Source organism: Pan troglodytes, chromosome 8, assembly GCF_028858775.2.
Source record: "Pan troglodytes isolate AG18354 chromosome 8, NHGRI_mPanTro3-v2.0_pri, whole genome shotgun sequence".
Taxonomy (NCBI): domain Eukaryota; kingdom Metazoa; phylum Chordata; class Mammalia; order Primates; family Hominidae; genus Pan; species Pan troglodytes.
In genome coordinates this window covers 145499671-145518545 of record NC_072406.2, presented here as the reverse complement: position 1 = coordinate 145518545, position 18875 = coordinate 145499671, and the positions used below count along the sequence as shown (strand labels likewise).

The window sequence follows — 18875 nt, the reverse complement described above, 5'->3', positions numbered from 1 at the left end:
CAAGGGTCGGCGCTTGGTAAAATGCAGACTGCGAATAGATGAGGTCAAGCCACCTTCCTTTCTCCCTGGATTTCTCAGGCCCTCCCCAGCGTAACTAAGCAGTCCCGCCCCTCCCGCGGGCAGACGATCCGATCCAGGAACCCACGCCCAAGAAGACTTCGCCGCGATGCACGGAGGAGCCCGCGCTACCCCCGCCCCGCCCCGTCTCTGGGCAATGGCCCGGCCCCGCCCCCGCCCCCGCCCCGTCTCCCGGCAACGGCCCCGCCCGCGCCCCGCCCATTCCGTCTCGTCTCCCGGCAACGGCCTCGCCCCGACCGCGCCCCGCCCATTCCGTCTCGTCTCCCGGCAACGGCCCCGCCTCTTCCGGCCCCATGCCCTTGTCCGGGCCACTGCCCCGCACGCCCCCCGCCATGCTGGGCTCGACCCCGGCCCCGCGCGGCCTTCACGCCTGGCTGGACGCGCTCCCGCTCAGCCACCCACGCGCCGCCTGGCCCGGGACCTCAGCTATGGCGGTGGGCGCGCGTCCGCGAAGTCGTGGAGTCCGAGGGGCCCCCGCGGCAGGGGCCTGCGCCCTCGGCCCAGGAGAAGCGGCGAATGGCCCGCGGCGCCCCTCCCGGTTGCTCGCTGACCCCCCCCCTCCCAGAGTCTCGGGCTGCGAACCCCGCTTCGCCTTTGCTGCATCCGACTCAGCCTTTCAGATCTGTAGGATCCGGGACTCCAGTGTCCGACTGCAGGGCGGGGCTCACGGCCCACACGCGCCGCAGTACCCAGCCCGATGCGCACGTTCCCTGTGGGCACCCCCTGGGAGCGTCCCCGTGGTGCCAGGCTGGCGCGCTGGCCTCTGAGGAGGTGGCTTCTGCTCTAGGCACCTGAGCAGCAAGTCTGAGTGGGCGCCCACGGGGCGGAGGCTGTTAGACGCATCTGGTGCTGCACCGAGGAGGCCTGACGTCCCCTGTGGCCAAGCCCTCACACCCATGGGTGCTGCCTCCGGGTGGCTCCTCCGAGGCAGAGCCCTGAGCTGATAGCGCCCACTCGTCTCGCAGGCCTGCCACGCCCCCAGCTCCCTTCAGCACGAAGAATGAGAGCGTTCTGGAGGGGACAGGCCACTGCACTTGCAGAGGGTGGGTTCCTGTCTCTCAAGCCCTCCAACCGCCCATACCTCCCTTCCTCCCGATCTCCCCAGCCTCCGCCGCCCACCCCATTTCCTCGACAGTTGGATTCAAGGCTGGTGTCTGCCTTGTAGTGGGGACCCAGCCGCCAGGCGCCAGAGCACCCAGACCCCGGAGTCCAGCAGCTACTGGAGGACAAGGAGCAGGCGCTGTCCTTTCCGCAGGAGACAGGGTGCAGGCGACCTGGCACCCTTGTTGCCGGGACACCCTGTGGCTGAAGGACTGGGAAACAGGGCCTGTGCGGAGCCTTGCAGAGAGGGCATGGCCTTCATTTTCTCCAGCCCTCCCCAAAATGCAGACATTTGCTGAGTACCTGTGGGCACCAGCTCTTATCACCTGGCGGTGCTGGCTGGCAAGTCTGCCTGGCTGCCCTCCAGCCAGAGCCGAGCCCCTTCTCCCATCCCCAAATGCACAGAAGACAGCCAGAGAGCCAGGGTCCTGGGCAGCACCTGCCCAGCCCAAGACTCCACATGAGCACTTAGATATGCAGTGCACACCTGGCTCTCTGCACACACCTGGTTCTCAACAGACACCTGGCTCTCCATGCACACCTGCTCTCAGTGCACACGCGGCTCTGCAGTGTACACCTGACTCTCTGCACACCTGACTCAGTGCACACCCGGCTCTGCAGCGCACACCTGACTCTGCACACCTGGTTCTCAGTGCACACCTGGCTCTCTCTGCAGACCTGATTCTCCGTGCACACCTGGTTCTCAGTGCACACCTGGCTCTCTCTGCAGACCTGATTCTCCGTGCACACCTGGCTCTCTCTGCACACCTGGTTCTCAGCGCACACCTGCTCTCAGTGCACACGCGGCTCTGCAGTGTACACCTGGCTCTCCGTGCACACCTGGTTCTCAGCGCATACCCGGCTCTGTGGTGTAAACCAGGCTTGACAGGCTCTGTGGACCCATGCCTGGCTCTGCAGGTGCACACCTGGCTCTTTCACCAGGGGTCTCCAGTTTTCCTGCGTGCAGGAAGCCCCTTGCCATACCTGCCTCCCCCAGCTCCAGCCATCAGGACCCTTAAGGGATGCTGGACGGGAGCCCGGGTTCCATACAGACGTTCACTCCAGGCCTGCTGGGCAGTGCACGGCCACATCCGGAAGAATCCCTCTCACTCCGGGCACCTGCCTCGGGCACAGTGGCCATAGGAGAGGCCTGCTGACTGCCTCCTAAACCTTCCTATACTGGAAGCACAGACCCAGCCAGTCTCCAGCAGCAAACAACGTGACCCACTGTGGAAAAGCTGAGCTGCCTCAAAGGACGTTTCCCAGGTGAAGCCCAGGAATGACGGCCACATATGGGCAGAGCTGGGTGGCAAGGGGCAGGCCTGCGCTCAGTAGACTCAGCCGGACCAGGGCCCCCATGTGGACCCAACGCCACTCGCTGGTCATCCCAACAGTGTCTCTCGCTCAGAGACAAACTCCAAAGGCCAGGGGGTCTCTGCTGACTCCTCCAGGGCGTCCATCTGACCCCAGGCTGTGCAACAACTAAGCCAGGGCACTCCGTGGAGTCGCCTTAAACTGCAGCTTGAGCTGCTTTCCCTCTGGGTGTCATAATGCAGCTGTGATTCATGCTGCCACACGTGGACCATGGAGGCCGTGACTGGGAAGCCAGCAGCTTCACTTCCTGCCACCACTCCCTCTCTGCCGGGCTGCGGTCAATCTGAAGCCACAAAATGACGTCACTTTCCTGCTTTCTCCAGAAAACAGCTCATCCAGATCTGGGCACCCGCTCAGGAACCGTGATGTCGACATCGTTTCCGAGAGCCCCTTTGAGCCCGAGGCCCCTTGGGCACAGCCTGCACACCTGCCCCACACACTCTGTCCTGTGTCCCGGGCCCCTGTCTTGAGGTTCTGCCCTCCCCGGTGCCCCTGGGCCAAGGGCTTAGTCCCCTGCGGGTTCTCAGGAAGGAACTTCAGGGCCACAAACCTCAGGAGGGTTCCAAAGCCGCCTCAGGAGGCGAGGCGAAGGCAGCTGAAAGCAGCCGCTTCCTCCCTGAGCCAGAAGGCAAGGCCCCCTCCCCCTGCACGGCCAGCTGCTGCACCGCCCTGCAGGGGGACTGAGGCACAGCCCTCTCCACCCAGTGTCCCTGCAGTGCATAGGCTGAGAGGGCGGCTTCCCAAAGACTGGCCTGGTCAGGTGTGGTCAGCTACCCGGGGCCGCCTGTTCCCAGAGCCCCTCTCGAAGCCAGGCCAGGGCTGCCTCTAGGAAGGGGCCATTCCCAGGGGAGCAGCCCCTCAGTGCCACAGTGGGCTGGGGAGGGCCACGGCGGGTGCCAGCCCCCAGGGTCCGCCGCTTCCCCGCTGTCAGGGGGACTCGGTCCTGGCTCAGGAGTCCAGGTCATGCTGGGTCATGCACGTGGCAGGCTGCAAGCGGTGCTCCTGGAATCAGGAGACTCAGGTTTTCCGGAGTCACTGCAGTGACCCCTCAGAGACAGGGCTCCCACAGCACAGATTTCAGCAGGTCCTGCAGCTGGGGCTGGGCAGGAAGTGCTGGGGAAGGGCCTGGCCGAGAAGCCCGAGCCAACCCAGGCCTAGGCAGCTTCCGTCAGGAGCTGTGGCAGTGCCAGACCCTGCCCTGCCACCCTGGGTGGTGACAGCACAGGCCACCGCTCAGCTCCAGGTGCCCCCACACGCTCATGCACACACAAACAGGGCTGCCTGCCACCTGCGAGGAACCTGCTCTCTCCAGGGACTCAGAAGCAGGTGCCAGGCCAGAGACACACCACAGCCAGAAAGGCAGGTATCAGGAGCCAGCGGGTGCTTGGTGCCTGGAGGCCACACCCCAGACACCCACAGGCAGGGCCGGCTTACCTGCCGGAAGACAGGCCCAGGAGACCCTCTGCAGGGTCCCCAGGATGACCAGGGCCCTGGTGGCATAAGGCTGGTGGAGGGTGTTGAAGCCAGGAACCCTCTCGATGGAGTATGGACCCCATCCTGGCTGGAGGAGAGGTTGTCAGGGCGGGGCTGGCCCTTGGGAGGCGCCACAACCCCTGTGCAGGGTACCCCAACTGGGGAGAAGCCACCAGGCCACGCTGGAGTGGGAGCCAGGACCTCAGTGCCGGGTCCCCGCCGCGTCTGCCGTGCCCACCCCTAGACGGTGCTGAATCCTGGCCCCTCCCAGCTCTGGGTGTGTGGTGGGGAGGAGCTGCTTCTCTCCGTCCTCACCCGGCCTTGCCCTCGGCCAGCAAAGACCCCAGAGGAGAGTGAGACCCTTGGGAGCTCCCTGGGCTCAGGGGTTCTGAGTGCCTGTGCTGGGACCTTGGACGGCCAAGACGCCGCTTGACTTCCACCTCCTGTCCTCCGGCGCCCGCCTGCACCTGGTCCTCTGCCTGCCCACGCGGCCAGCTAGAAAGCGCGCGCCCTCCAGTGGGAAGGAGAGCAAGGAGTAAAACGTCCCGCCAGGGAGTGGGGAGTGTCAGGAAATTAGGAGGAAGTGTCGGGGCTGCGGCTGGCCGGGATGTAGGAGCACAGGCCCTAGGGCAGAGGAGGGGCGGGGGGAGCCGTGAGAGGCCCGGAGGGAGCAGGGAAGGTGGAGGGGAGCTTTCCCCGGTGGAGCTGGCAGGAAGAGTCCCAGGCACAAGGAGCGCATTTTAGAATTCCAGGACTCGGGAGGAAACCTGCAGGATGAGGGCTCCCCTTGGGGGCGGCCCGCATTTCTCAGTGGGAAGGTGGGTGTGGGTGCCCCTCACATCACCTGGCGTTTATTTTTGCATGTGTGAAATATAACAACAATTTCCTAGGGGAAAACGCCCTAGGGTGCACAAAAGTTGTAAAAATGGGAACATATGGTCCGAAACTCACTGCTGAATAATGTGCTGTCATGAAATTTACTTCAAAAACCCCTCACGGAGTACAATCTTGGGTAGACGAAAGAGAAAAAAAGTAAAAATGAATTTAAAAATCTCTTAAAGCTTCTGTTTTTTGTTTTTTATTTTTGAGACAGATCTGGCTCTGTTGCCCAGGCCGGAGAACAGCTCACTGCAGCTGGAGCCGTTCTCCCACCTCAGCCTCCGGCATGTGCCACCACGCCCAGCTAATTCTTTTCTTTTTTTTTTTTTTTGAGACAGGGTCTCACTCTGTTGCCCAGACTAGAGTGTAGTGGCACAATCTCAGCTCACTGCAACCTCCACCTCCTGGGTTGAAACGATTCTCCTGCCTCAGCCTCCCAAGTAGCTGAGATTACAGGCGCCCGCCACCACGCCCGGCTAATTTTTGTATTTTAGTAGAGACGGGGTTTCACCATATTGGCCAGGCTGCTCTCAAACTCCTGACCTCAGGTGATCCGCCCGCCTCTACCTCCCAAACTGTTGGGATTACAGGCGTCAGCCACTGCGCCTTGCGTAATTCTTTTCATTTTTTGTAGCAATGGGGGTCTCACTGTGTTGCCCAGGCTGGTCTTGAACTCCTGGGCTCAAGCGATCCTCCTGCCTCTGCTTCCCACAGTGCTGGGATTACAGGTGTGAGCCACTGCGCCTGGCCAGCTTCTTTAGATCAAGCTGTAAATAACTTCAAATAGTAAATTAGCAGAGCAGACACGACTGACTGAAATTATTAGCAATGAAAGCACAAAGGAGTAAGCAGGGGAGAGGCCACCCTGAGCATGTCTGGACGAGGAGCTCGCGTGGGGAGCCCACGCTCAGGCACCCCACAGGTGTGCAGGAACCGGCGTGATCCACAGTGATTGCCTTTGGTGGCAAAACTTATTTCTTTTCTGCAGTACTCACAATTCTCCATCATAACAATGTGTCGTTTTACAAGCAGGAATAAATGAAAACGATGGCTGTTCAAAGCTTGCTGGTGAGAGGCGGCGGCAAAGCTCTGCTGCTCCCCGTGTTTCTGGAATCTGTTGACAGTTGTATCTGCGCTTCTCACAGATTCTGAGAAGGACACATATGTTGAACAAATACACATAACTTCCTCAGAGAACCACTGAAGGCCAGGCGCGGTGGCTCACGCCTGTAAACCCAGCACTTTGAGAGGCCGAGGTGGGCGGATCACCTGAGCTCAGGAGTTCACGACCAGCCTGGGCAACACAGCAAAATCCCGTCTCTACAAAAAATACAAAACTTGGCCCGGCGTGGAGCCCGTAGTCCCCTCTACTTGGGAGGCTGAGGTGGGAGGATCGCTTGAGCCTGGGAGGTGGAGGCTGCAGTGAGTTGAGATTGCACCCCTGTACTCCAGCCTGGGCCACGGAGTGAGACCCTGAAATAAAAGCTGTGGACGTGGCTGAATCGTGTGCACCGCTGACCCCCAGCACGCGGGCCTCACCCACCATCCACGCGACGCCCTCGCCAGGAAAAACAGAGCCATGTGACCGGGGAGGGTTGATGATGGTGTCCAGAGGCCAGAGTGCCCTGGCAGGGTGGCCACCACCCCATCTGTCCCTGGAGGTCTTTGTCTCCTTCTGTGCTGAACTCCACCCTCCAACAGCTCCCCGTGGCTGCCCAAGCAGGGGTGGCGGGGTGTCAAGGAGGGTGGGCGGCGGGACCACGGGGCAGAGGGGCTGTGCATCCTGGGTAATCCCACCCTCGCCCTGGGTGGCCACCAAGCGGTGCCAGCAGCTGGACCTGGGTGCGGAGTGTGGAGCCGAGTTCACCTGCCTTTTTGTGGCTCCCAGAGGAACACGCAGAGACCCAACTGAGGCCAGCCTAACTGGGGCTGCTGAGGGTCAGCCCCGGCATTCGCTCAGGGCACCAAGGACCCAAGGAGACTGAGCAGGGGCTGCAGCCGCTAAGCGGGGGTTGGAGGTGGCAGAGCCCTCCTCAGCCTGGGGGAGCTCAGCCCTGTCCTCAATGAGAAAGACCCCCAGCCCCCGGCAGTGGACAGCAGTGACCACACAAGGGCCTGAGACCTGGGACTGGGACCTGGGCCGAGTGTGGGGTCCAGACCCAGGTGGTAGAGAAAGGGGTAGGCTCTGCAAGTGTGTGTGCATGTAGTGTGCTTTGTGTGTGGGGTGTGTGTGTGTAGTACTAAACACATCATGTGATGGGTATATGTGTGTGGTGTGTGTCTACATGTGGTGTGTGTGGGGTATGTATATATGTAGTGTGTACATGTGTGGTGTGTGGGGTGTGTATTATATGTGGTGTGTATGTGTGTGGTGTGTGGGGTATGTATATATGTGTGCACATGTGTGGTGTGTGTGTTATATGTGGTATGTGTGTGGTGTGTAGGTGTGTGGTGTGCGGGGTGTGTATATATATGTGGTGTGTACGTGTGTGGTGTGTGGGGTGTGTATTATATGTGGTGTGTATGTGTGTGGTGTGTGGGGTATGTATATATATGTGTGCACGTGTGGTGTGTGTTATATGTGGTGTGTATGTGTGTGGTGTGTAGGTGTGTGGTGTGCAGGGTGTGTATATATATGTGGTGTGTACGTGTGTGGTGTGTGGGGTGTGTATTATATGTGGTGTGTATGTGTGTGGTGTATAGGGTATGTATATATATGTGGTGTGTAGGTGTGTGGTGTGTGGGGTGTGTATATATTTGTGGTGTGCACGTGTGGTGTGTGGGGGGTGTGTGTGTGGTGTATGGGGTATATATATATATGTGGTGTGTACCGGTGTGGGGTGTGTATATATATGTGTAGTGTGTACATGTGTGGTGTGTGTGTTGGGTGGCACGTGTGCACATGAGACACAGGGGGTCCAACCTGGTGGCCCCAGCTCCTGGCCAGGCGCTCCCAGGGGACAAAGGCTCCTTGACAAAGTGGCTTTGGCCCCTTCCGCCCGCCGTGGCCTTGGAGGGCAGAGGAAAGTTCTCATGGCCCAGCGAGTGCTCCTGATATGTGGGTGTGCACAGGAGAAGAGAAAGAAAATATCAAGAAGCCGTGATTATCTCCTCTGAGGGAGTCACAGACACGCAGCCTTGAAACGCCGGCCCTGAGCTTAGGGCAGGGCTCTCCCAGGGCCGGGGATTAACTCTTTGCTTCCCTCTCCCTCCGGGGCTGGGGGCTGCTTATGGTGGCTCAGCTGAGCCCCTGGCCCATCAGCCCCTTGAGACCATCCCAGACCCTGCCAGGGGCCAGGCGGTGATCAGCCTCTGGGCACAGGCCCAGCCCTCCATCCCCCCTACAGCCGGCCTGGGGCACAGATTCCAGGGCCTGGCTCCCAAGGGGACATCCCATGGGGTCCCAGGGCCTCAGAAGCCTCAGGGCCCGGTCACTCAGCTGCACTGCCCTCCACACATGATCTGGGGCAGCCCCAGCACGCCTCGGGTCCTCAGTCTGACCTGGATCCCGGGAGCCCCCTGAAGACAGACGAACCGACCTGGGTGCTGGTCACTGCTCCCAGCTCATGCCCTCTCCATAAACGCGGCGTGGGGCCACCAGACGTAGCAAGTAAAAATTCAGGACACACAATTAATTCAAATTTCAGTGAAACAATGAAAACTTACAGTGTGAATGCATCCTACATATTTCATGGGACATATTTATCCTAAGAAATGGTCCGTGTTCTTCCAAGACGCACATCTGACCCTGGGCCCCGTGTTATTCTGACCAGGGCATCCCGGGGTCAGCCGACCACCGCAGAGCGGGCACCCCCACGGCTCCGCCACACAGCCCCAAGTTTTATTTCTATTTTATTTATTTTTTGCGGAATAAACAGTCTCAAGTGCACAAGCCCAGGGCTCTGGCAAATGCGTCCAGTGCGTAACTACCTCCTCCTCAGGCCACGGAACATTCTACCGGGGGGCCCTGTCACCCCATGTGGTTTGGCCTGCTCTGGGGAGGCCCGAGACCCTGTGTGTCTGCTTCTTTCTTGTACAGTCATCATGATTTTTTATCCATTTCTGTGTGGATGAAGGAGACTTGGGGACTTGGAGTGGTTCCTGTTTGAAGACCTTCCCCTTCTCCTTCCCCTTCTCCTTCCCCTTCTCCTTCTCCTTCTCCTTCTCCTTCTCTTCTTCTTCTTTTTTTTTTATACGGAGTTTCACTCTTGTTGCCCAGACTGGAGTGCAATGGCGCAATCCCGGCTCACCGCAACCTCTGTCTCCCGGTTTCAAGCGATTCTCCTGCCCCAGCCTCCCGAGTAGCTGGGATTACAGGTGCCCACTACCACGCCTGGCTAATTTTGTATTTTTAGTAGAGACGGGGTTTCTCCATGTTGGTCAGGCTGTCAGGCTGGTCTCGAACTCCCGACCTCAGGTGATCTGCCCGCCTCAGACTCCCAAAGTGCTGGGATTACAGGCGTGAGCCACCCACCGCACTCGTCCCAGAACATTCTTATTGAAGTCTTTCTGGGGACGGATGATTTCATTCCTCTTTGCAAATGCTTAGGAGTGGAATTGCCAGGTCACACGGTGGACACAGGTTTCATTTGTAAGACTCTGTCCATCTCCGAGGGAACTCTATTTCCAGCACCTCCTTTGACAGGTGGGGAAACTGAGTCCAGGAGCGGTCAGCTTTGCTCTAGGCCTCGGCTGCTTCTCTGGGGTAGCCATTGACATTGCCCGGCCTGCAACTCAGGGGTCGGTGGGGCCAGCACATAACCTGAGGGAAGTGCTGACTCCCGGGACACTGGACCTATGGGGTGGGGGGTGCAGGGCAGGGTCAGGAGCAGAGACGGACAGGGTGCAGGGAGGGATGGGGTGCAGAGAGGGATGAGGTGCAGGGCAGGACAGGGTGCAGAGAGGGACGGGGTGCAGAGAGGGACGGGGTGCAGAGAGGGACGGGGTGCAGGGCAGGACGGGGTGCAGAGAGGGATGGGGTGCAGGGCAGGACGGGGTGCAGAGAGGGACAGGGTGCAGGGCAGGACGGGGTGCAGAGAGGGATGGGGCTGCAGGGCAGGGTCAGGAGCAGAGACGGACGGGGTGCAGGGCAGGACGGGGTGCAGAGAGGGATGGGGTGCAGGGCAGGACAGGGTGCAGAGAGGGATGGGGTGCAGGGCAGGACAGGGTGCAGGGCAGAACGGGGTGCAGAGAGGGACAGGGTGCAGAGAGGGATGGGGTGCAGGGCAGGACGGGGTGCAGAGAGGGACAGGGTGCAGAGAGGGATGGGGTGCAGAGAGGGACAGGGTGCAGGGTAGGACAGGGTGCAGGGCAGGACAGGGTGCAGAGAGGGACAGGGTGCAGGGCAGGACAGGGTGCAGAGAGGGACAGGGTGCAGGGCAGGACGGGGTGCAGAGAGGGATGGGGTGCAGGGCAGGACAGGGTGTAGACAGGGATGGGGTGCAGGGCAGGACAGGGTGCAGGGCAGGACAGGGTGCAGAGAGGGATGGGGTGCAGGGCAGGACAGGGTGCAGAGAGGGATGGGGTGCAGGGCAGGACGGGGTGCAGAGAGGGATGGGGTGCAGGGCAGGACAGGGTGCAGGGAGAGCTGGGGTGCAGGGCAGGACAGGGTGCAGAGAGGGACGGGGTGCAGGGCAGGACAGGGTGCAGAGAGGGACGGGGTGCATGGCAGGACAGGGTGCAGAGAGGGATGGGGTGCAGGGCAGGACAGGGTGCAGAGAGGGATGGGGTGCAGGGCAGGACGGGGTGCAGAGAGGGATGGGGTGCAGGGCAGGATGGGGTGCAGAGAGGGATGGGGTGCAGGGCAGGATGGGGTGCAGAGAGGGATGGGGTGCAGGGCAGGACGGGGTGCAGGGAGAGCTGGGGTGCAGGGTGGGGCAGAGTGCAGGGAGAGCTGGGGTGCAGGGAGAGCTGGGGTGCAGGGTGGGGCGGGGTGCCAGGAGTGCTGCGGTGCAGGGAGAGCTGGGGTGCAGGGAGGGATGGGGTGCAGGGTGGGGCGGGGTGCAGGGCGGGCTGGGGTGCAGGGTGGGATAGGGCAAGATGAGGTGCGGGGCAGGACGGGCTACTGGGCAGGGTTGGGCCCAGCCTCAGGGTGTGGCCAGTGTAGACTGAGGTCTCCACGTGTGATGCAGGAGGAGCAGGCCACCCTCTTTGGGAACTTCAGCAGGGAGAGTCCACCAAGGGTTAACAGTGGGCTGCCTTTGGCCAGAGACAGCTGCAGGGACACCCCCGCCACCCGCCTCCACCAGGCCCCACAAGGAATGGAATGGAGGGAGTGGAGCCGCCTGAAGGCCACCCGTTATCACCGCCAGCTCCGTGCCAAGCACGTCTGCCAGACCCACAGAGATCCTTTCTGTTTCTGGTGGAGGGAGGGAGGGAGGGTGGCCGGTGTGTTTGGTGTGGAGGGGCTGCTATTGGGGTCTGAGGCACCCAGGGAGTGTCTGGATCCACAGCAGGGCCCCTGCCCAGGTGGTCATCCTGACCCCTGCTGATGGGGGAAGGACCAGGACACAGTCCCCGGCTGGTGCTGGCTGGACTGCTGAGGCCTTCTTGGGGTGGGCGGTGCAGCAGGAGGCCCCGGGATGGTGGGAAGGATGCCCAGGGTGGGGGTCCTCTGCTTTCAGGCCCTTCCATCCCTACTCGGCAAATCTCCGGCAGGAGGTCCCCAGGATGGGTGGGAGCCAGGCTGTGCGGCCTCCCGTGGGTGAGGTGGGGCCCTGTCCTCCTGCTCACAGGCTGGGTTTCATTCAAAGCACTGGGGAGCCACAGGGAGCTCGGGACGGGGGCAGGTGTGTGGGGTGTGCCTGTCGGGAAGCCCGGGGTCCGCCTGCGGGTGGTCCCTCGGCCCTCAGGGGCTGGGGTTTGCTCTGAGTCTCTCCCTTCACCTCACAGAATCCCCTGAGGGGTCTCAGGACCTCCAGGGCTCATAGCCAGGATGGCCAGGCGACACTGACACCTGGTCCCTCGGCTGCCTGCCCCTCTGACCAGTTCCACCCGGCAGCCCGAGCCCAAGACAGCACAAGACAGAGAGACAAAGACAGCGGGGAAGCAGGGAGACAGAGAGACACACACAGAGAGACAGAGACAGCAGGGAGGCTCTGGGCTATTCTAGGGCATCGCCCAGTCCCTCACTTTGTTTCCCTAACTTTTTTCTGGATTATAAACCCACACCTGCTGATCAGGAAGACTTTCATCATCCACACGGGTTTAAAGGGGCATCCAGGGACCGGAGGGTCGGGCTGCGCACAGGTGTGAGGACGGCCACCCTCTGCCCACTGCCTGGCCCACAGCCTTCTGTGGCTCCTTGCAGCCTAGGGGGAAACAGGGGGGTCTGGTCCCCCACCCAGTTGTCACCCCAGCTCCCAGGCTCCAGCCGATGGGGCCAGCAGGAAGACGGGCCCTGGGCTCCTCCACCTGCAGAGGCAGCAGAGGGTGGCCGTCCTCACACCTGTGCGCAGCCTGACCCTCCGGTCCCTGGATGCCCCTTCAAACCCGTGTGGATGATGAAAGTCTTCCTGATCAGCAGGTGTGGGTTTATAATCCAGAAAAAAGTTAAGGAAACAAAGTGAGGGACTGGGTGATGCCCTAGAATAGCCCAGAGCCTCCCTGCTGTCTCTGTCTCTCTGTGTGTGTCTCTCTGTCTCTGTCTCCCTGCTTCCCCGCTGTCTCTGTCTCTCTGTATGTGTCTCTCTGTCTCCCTGCTGTCTCTGTCTCTCTGTATGTGTCTCTCTGTGTGTGTCTCTTTGTCTCCCTGCTCTTTCTCTCTGTATGTGTCTCTCTATCTCTGCCTCTCTGTCTCCCCACTGTCTCTGTGTCTCTGTCTCTATCTCCCTACTGTCTCTGTCTCCCCACTGTCTCTGTCTCTTTGTTTGTCTCTTTGTCTCTGTGTCTTTGTCTCTCGGTCTCTGTCTCCCCACTGTGTCTCTCTATCTCTGTCCGTGTCTCTCTCTCTTTGTCTCTCTGTGTCTGTCTCTCTCTCTCTCTGTCTCCCCACTGTCTCTGTCTCTTGGTCTCTGTTTCCCCACTGTCTCTGTCTCTGTCCCTCTATGTCTGTGTCTCTCTCTGTGTCTGCTGATCTCTCTCTCTCTGTGTCTCTCTGTGTCTGCCTCTCTCTCTCTCTGACTCTGTCTGTGTCTCTCTCTGTGTCTGTTGGTCTCTCTGTCTCTGTCTCTCTGGCCCTCTGCCTCTCTCCTCCTTCCCTCTTGCAGAACCGAGGTCAGGAGCCCAAGGTCAGGGTTTGCATTATGTGTTTCCCAGAAGCCTCGCCGGGCAGCTGTAAACGGGGAGAAACGGGGAGAAACAGGGAGGGCTGATGCTGGGCGGAGGCTCAGGATGGGGGACTCTGCAGGGGCCTTTTGAGCCCAGGCCCCCGAAGTGTGATGCTGGGGCTCTCTGTGTAGGTTCTAGGTGTCTGGAGGAGTGGGGCCCCTCCCCTGCTAGCCCCCCAAGGACCCTTCCTCGGATCCGCGGACCTCATGGAGGTGGGGGACCATGGGCGTGTGTGAGTGTGGGTAAGTGTGTGAATTGTGCATGCGTGTGTGTGCGGATGTGAGCGTGCCTGCAGGAGTGAGTGTGGGTAAGTGTGTGAATTGTGCATGCGTGTGTGTGCGGATGTGAGCGTGCCTGCAGGAGTGAGTGTGGGTGAGCGTAAGTGTGTGAATTGTGCATGCGTGTGTGTGCGGATGTGAGCGTGCCTGCAGGAGTGAGTGTGGGTGAGCCTGTGTGAATTGTGCATGCGTGTGTGTGCGGATGTGAGCGTGCCTGCAGGAGTGAGTGTGGGTAAGTGTGTGAATTGTGCATGAGTGTGTGTGCGGATGTGAGCGTGCCTGCAGGAGTGAGTGTGGGTGAGCCTGTGTGAATTGTGCATGCGTGTGTGTGCGGATGTGAGCGTGCCTGCAGGAGTGAGTGTGGGTGAGCCTGTGTGAATTGTGCATGCGTGTGTGTGCGGATGTGAGCGTGCCTGCAGGAGTGAGTGTGGGTGAGCCTGTGTGAATTGTGCATGCGTGTGTGTGCGGATGTGAGCGTGCCTGCAGGAGTGAGTGTGGGTGAGCCTGTGTGAATTGTGCATGCGTGTGTGTGCGGATGTGAGCGTGCCTGCAGGAGTGTGGGTGAGCCTGTGTGAATTGTGCATGCGTGTGTGTGCGGATGTGAGCGTGCCTGCAGGAGTGAGTGTGGGTAAGCGTAAGTGTGTGAATTGTGCATGCGTGTGTGTGCGGATGTGAGCGTGCCTGCAGGAGTGAGTGTGGGTAAGCGTAAGTGTGTGAATTGTGCATGCGTGTGTGTGCGGATGTGAGCGTGCCTGCAGGAGTGAGTGAGGGTAAGCGTAAGTGTGTGAATTGTGCATGCGTGTGTGCGCGGATGTGAGCGTGCCTGCAGGAGTGAGTGTGGGTGAGCCTGTGTGAATTGTGCATGCGTGTGTGTGCGGATGTGAGCGTGCCTGCAGGAGTGAGTGTGGGTGAGCCTGTGTGAATTGTGCATGCGTGTGTGTGCGGATGTGAGCGTGCCTGCAGGAGTGAGTGTGGGTGAGCCTGTGTGAATTGTGCATGCGTGTGTGTGCGGATGTGAGTGTGCCTGCAGGAGTGAGTGTGGGTGAGCCTGTGTGAATTGTGCATGCGTGTGTGTGCGGATGTGAGCGTGCCTGCAGGAGTGTGGGTGAGCCTGTGTGAATTGTGCATGCGTGTGTGTGCGGATGTGAGCGTGCCTGCAGGAGTGAGTGTGGGTAAGCGTAAGTGTGTGAATTGTGCATGCGTGTGTGTGCGGATGTGAGCGTGCCTGCAGGAGTGAGTGTGGGTAAGCGTAAGTGTGTGAATTGTGCATGCGTGTGTGTGCGGATGTGAGCGTGCCTGCAGGAGTGAGTGTGGGTGAGCCTGTGTGAATTGTGCATGCGTGTGTGTGCGGATGTGAGCGTGCCTGCAGGAGTGAGTGTGGGTGAGCCTGTGTGAATTGTGCATGCGTGTGTGTGCGGATGTGAGCGTGCCTGCAGGAGTGAGTGTGGGTGAGCCTGTGTGAATTGTGCATGCGTGTGTGTGCGGATGTGAGCGTGCCTGCAGGAGTGAGTGTGGGTAAGCGTAAGTGTGTGAATTGTGCATGCGTGTGTGTGCGGATGTGAGCGTGCCTGCAGGAGTGAGTGTGGGTAAGCGTAAGTGTGTGAATTGTGCATGCGTGTGTGTGCGGATGTGAGCGTGCCTGCAGGAGTGAGTGTGGGTAAGCGTAAGTGTGTGAATTGTGCATGCGTGTGTGTGCGGATGTGAGCGTGCCTGCAGGAGTGAGTGTGGGTGAGCCTGTGTGAATTGTGCATGCGTGTGTGTGCGGATGTGAGCGTGCCTGCAGGAGTGAGTGTGGGTAAGCGTAAGTGTGTGAATTGTGCATGCGTGTGTGTGCGGATGTGAGCGTGCCTGCAGGAGTGAGTGTGGGTGAGCCTGTGTGAATTGTGCATGCGTGTGTGTGCGGATGTGAGCGTGCCTGCAGGAGTGAGTGTGGGTGAGCCTGTGTGAATTGTGCATGCGTGTGCGGATGTGAGCGTGCCTGCAGGAGTGAGTGTGGGTGAGCCTGTGTGAATTGTGCATGCGTGTGTGTGCGGATGTGAGCGTGCCTGCAGGAGTGAGTGTGGGTGAGTCTGTGTGAATTGTGCATGCACGTGTGTGTGGATGTGAGCGTGCCTGCAGGAGTGTGGGTGAGCCTGAGTGTGAGCATGCGTGTGTCTGAGCTCCACGTTCCCTCCTCCCCCAGAAGGCAACCCTCAGCCTGCCAGCAGGTGGACGGAGCCCAGCAGCCCCCTGTGCCCACTCTGGGCCTTGTTGTGGGGGCCCAGCCCTGAGCAGGGCCTGTCCCCAGCCCCATGTCCCCACCAGGAGGGCTTGTGACCGACTGATGTGCTCACCCCCACCCCTCTGTGGCCATCGCTGGTCGTGACAATCACCTGCTTGGCCTGGTGTGCAGATCAACGGTTTGCACAAGGTGGGGGCAGAGGCTGCTCCCGTGGGGGGTCTGCAGAGCGGCCTGGCAGGTGGCTGGGTCATCATCCATCATCCATCATCCCCATGGTCCCTATGGCTACTCCTGCCCAGCAGGGCCCACTCGTCCTTCCCCAGACGGGGCTCCTGGCCGCCTCGGGGGCCATCAGGAGGGCGCTGGACGGTCTTGCAGCCCCACCTGGCCCCTCATGCCCCCCGTGCCCCTCCCCACTCAGGGGACAGGAGACTCTCGCGTACAACAGCCAAGGCCCGCCGCACCTGGGGGGTGTGTGGGTCCATTGTGTGCGTGTCTGTGTGTGTCTCTGTGTGTGCCTCTGTGTACATCTGTGTCTCCGTGTGTCTACATGTCTGAGTGTGTCTCTGTCTACATGTCTGTGTCTCTGTGTGTGTATATGTGTGTCTGTGTGTCTCTGCGTCTGTGTGTGTCTGTGTGAGTCTGTATGTGTCTACGTGTGTCTGTGGGGGTCTCTGTGTGTCCCTGCCGCATGTGGGTGCTGCGTCGGGTCAGTCCTGAGACTCTGGCCCTACAGATCACAGCTGCTGGAGCCAGGCGCCCGCACGGGCCTACCTAGCGACGTTGAGTCTCCCCGAGGACATGGTCACTGCAGAGGCCTCTGAGGCCTCAGCCTTGTTCCTTCGCCAGCCTCCACTTGCCTACGTCCTGGGGAGAGGCCACTGGCTGGGGTTCAGAAGCCCTGTCCCTGGCCACCTGTGGAAGCCCCGTGCCCTGGCCTCCTCTGGGCCTCTTCCTTGTGTCCTGAGCCTGGGACACAGGGACAGCCCCAGACCTGCAGGAGTTCTGCTGCCTGCCTGGGCCCTTCGGCTGGGGGCTCCCTGGCCCTAGGAGAGGGTGTCTGCCTGCCTGTGTGGTCTCGCTGTGTGTGGGCAGCTGTGGGTCTGGCCAGCTGTCCCTGAGGGGCCCTCTCCCTCCGACCCTGCACTCTTGCCCCCAAGGCTGCAGAGCGTGGCCCCTCTCCACGTGCTCGCGGGCTCTGTGGCCAGGGGAAGGCTCTGGGCCTCACTGGACCAGTGTCCGCCTAATGCCGTGAATCCTCAGGGAGCCCCAGCTGAGGAGGCCACCCCAGGCCAAGCAGGGCCACCTACCCTGGGGGTGGGGTCTGGTTCCCAGTGGCCAGGACAGTGTTGGACACGCTGGCTGGGGGTTGAGAGCCCCTGTGAGCCAGGAGGCTGCGGGTGCAGCCCAAGGTGCTGCTTATTGCTGAGCTGGGCAGGCCCAGGAAGGAGAGTCGGCCCCTTCCCTGGACAAGCGATTCTTGCTCACGTGTGCTTTCCGGGCCCCTGACGCAAGCAGAAGCGCGTGGGGAGATAAGGGTTGGAGGAGGCGGGGGGACAGGCTGGCCCCGTCCCAGCTCCCGGGCCAGCAGCCCCCGGCCCACAGCCCTCGCCGCCCGCCCACCCGCCGGGCCCTGGCTCAGCACTCTTCTCACAGCAGGTCTTTGTGCCCCAATCTGGCAGGTGCGGGGGTGCGACGGGGTCCTTGGCACAGAGCGGCCCTCTGGTTGCATGTGACAGCGGCAGCCAAGGTCTCCCCTGCGCATAAATGTGGAGCTCGCTCGGCGGCAGCACAACTCCCAGCTCAGAGAGTTCTCTCCACCGCTCCTCCCAGGCTCACGAGGCTCACAGGCTACCCAGCGCCAGCGGCCCAGGAGGCTGGACCACAGGTAAGACGAGGCCCAAGGCCTGCCTCTGGGAACTCGGCCCTGGCTTGGCTCTGCCCTCCTCACTCCCACAGGATCTCCGCGCCCACCAGGCCTCAGTCCCGACTTCTCCCTGCTGCCCGGCACGGGACCCTCCCCCAGGACAGCCACCTCCCGGTGCTGAAGAGCCGGCCCTCCTCAGAGCCGCCCGCCGTTCCTTTTTCCTATGCATATACTTCTTTGAGGATCTGGCCTAAAGAGGTATAGGGCATGGGAAAACGGGGCGGTCGGGTCCTCCCCAGCGGCACCTGCACCAGTGCACCTGCACCTGCTCCAGCAGCACCTGCCTCCTGACTTGGGACTCCACCTGCTTCCTTTCTCCTCGGCTGGGAGCCCTGGGGCTTTGACCCCCGCATCCTTGGGGCAGAAAGGGGCCAAATATTCTAGAACAAGGAAAACATGGATGTGTGCTTTTGTGTGGGTTCTGGAAGTGTCTGGGGAGGACGTGGTCCAGGCCTCTGCCCTGGGTTGATCTCTGCAGCCCCCGAGCTGGGACCCAGGATGCAGAGAGGAGGGCTGGAGCTGGGCGGTGCTCTGTGACCAGTCTGACTGGAGTTGGGGGTGGACGCATTACAGGAGGTGGCGGGAGGGACAGCCTGGGCTCTGGGGCCGCCTGGTGGTCGGGGGAAGTGGGGCGGGGTGCCTGGGATCTGGGCTCTGGCTGGGAGGATCCACAACTCATTCTTTGGACATTTTCTTTGCAGACTACGAAGCTGCACCGTGTGGGGCCCACTTTTTATACAAGCAGGTGGCGGTGGATCCAGGCACACAGACGGGAGTGAGGCGTGGCGGAGACGCGTGCACGCCGGGTCTGTGCGCTTTTGCTGCTGCTTTTTTTTTTTTTTTGAGATGGAGTCTCGTTCTGTCACCCAGGCTGGAGTGCAGTGGCGCGATCTCGGCTCACTACAACCTCCGTCTCCCGGATTCAAGTGATTCTCCTGTCTCAGCCTCCCAAGTAGCTGAGACGACAGGCGCCTGCCACCACACCCGGCTAATTTTTGTATTTTTAGTAGAGATAGGGTTTCACCTTGTTAGTCAGGCTGGTCTTGAACTCCTGACCTCATGATCCACCTCACTCGGCCTCCCAAAGTGCTGGGATTACAGGTGTGAGCCACAGTGCCCGGCTGGCTGTTGCTTCTTAACACCTTTATTACTTTTGTAATCATGGGTATGAGTTGATTTTCTGGTCAGAAATTTCAGTAGAGCTAATTTCATTTAAATGTGTGAGATGTGGTAAAGTTTTGACAATAAATACAAATTCTGACAAAGCAGCTCTGTC

The 18875-nt window shown here is 60.6% G+C and overlaps 1 long non-coding RNA gene and 1 other non-coding gene across 2 annotated transcripts; both read left to right on the top strand.

Annotated features, from left to right (window-relative positions):
* The first annotated feature begins 17465 nt into the window (after nt 1-17465).
* On the top strand, nt 17466-18867 carry LOC101056779 (uncharacterized). Its single transcript, XR_682908.4, has 2 exons — nt 17466-17560; nt 18301-18867. It is a non-coding gene; the product is annotated as an uncharacterized LOC101056779 (long non-coding RNA).
* Nucleotides 17731-17839, top strand: MIR202 (microRNA mir-202). The gene has a single exon (NR_035707.1). It is a non-coding gene; the product is annotated as a microRNA mir-202 (primary transcript).
* Nucleotides 18868-18875: the final 8 nt, after the last annotated feature.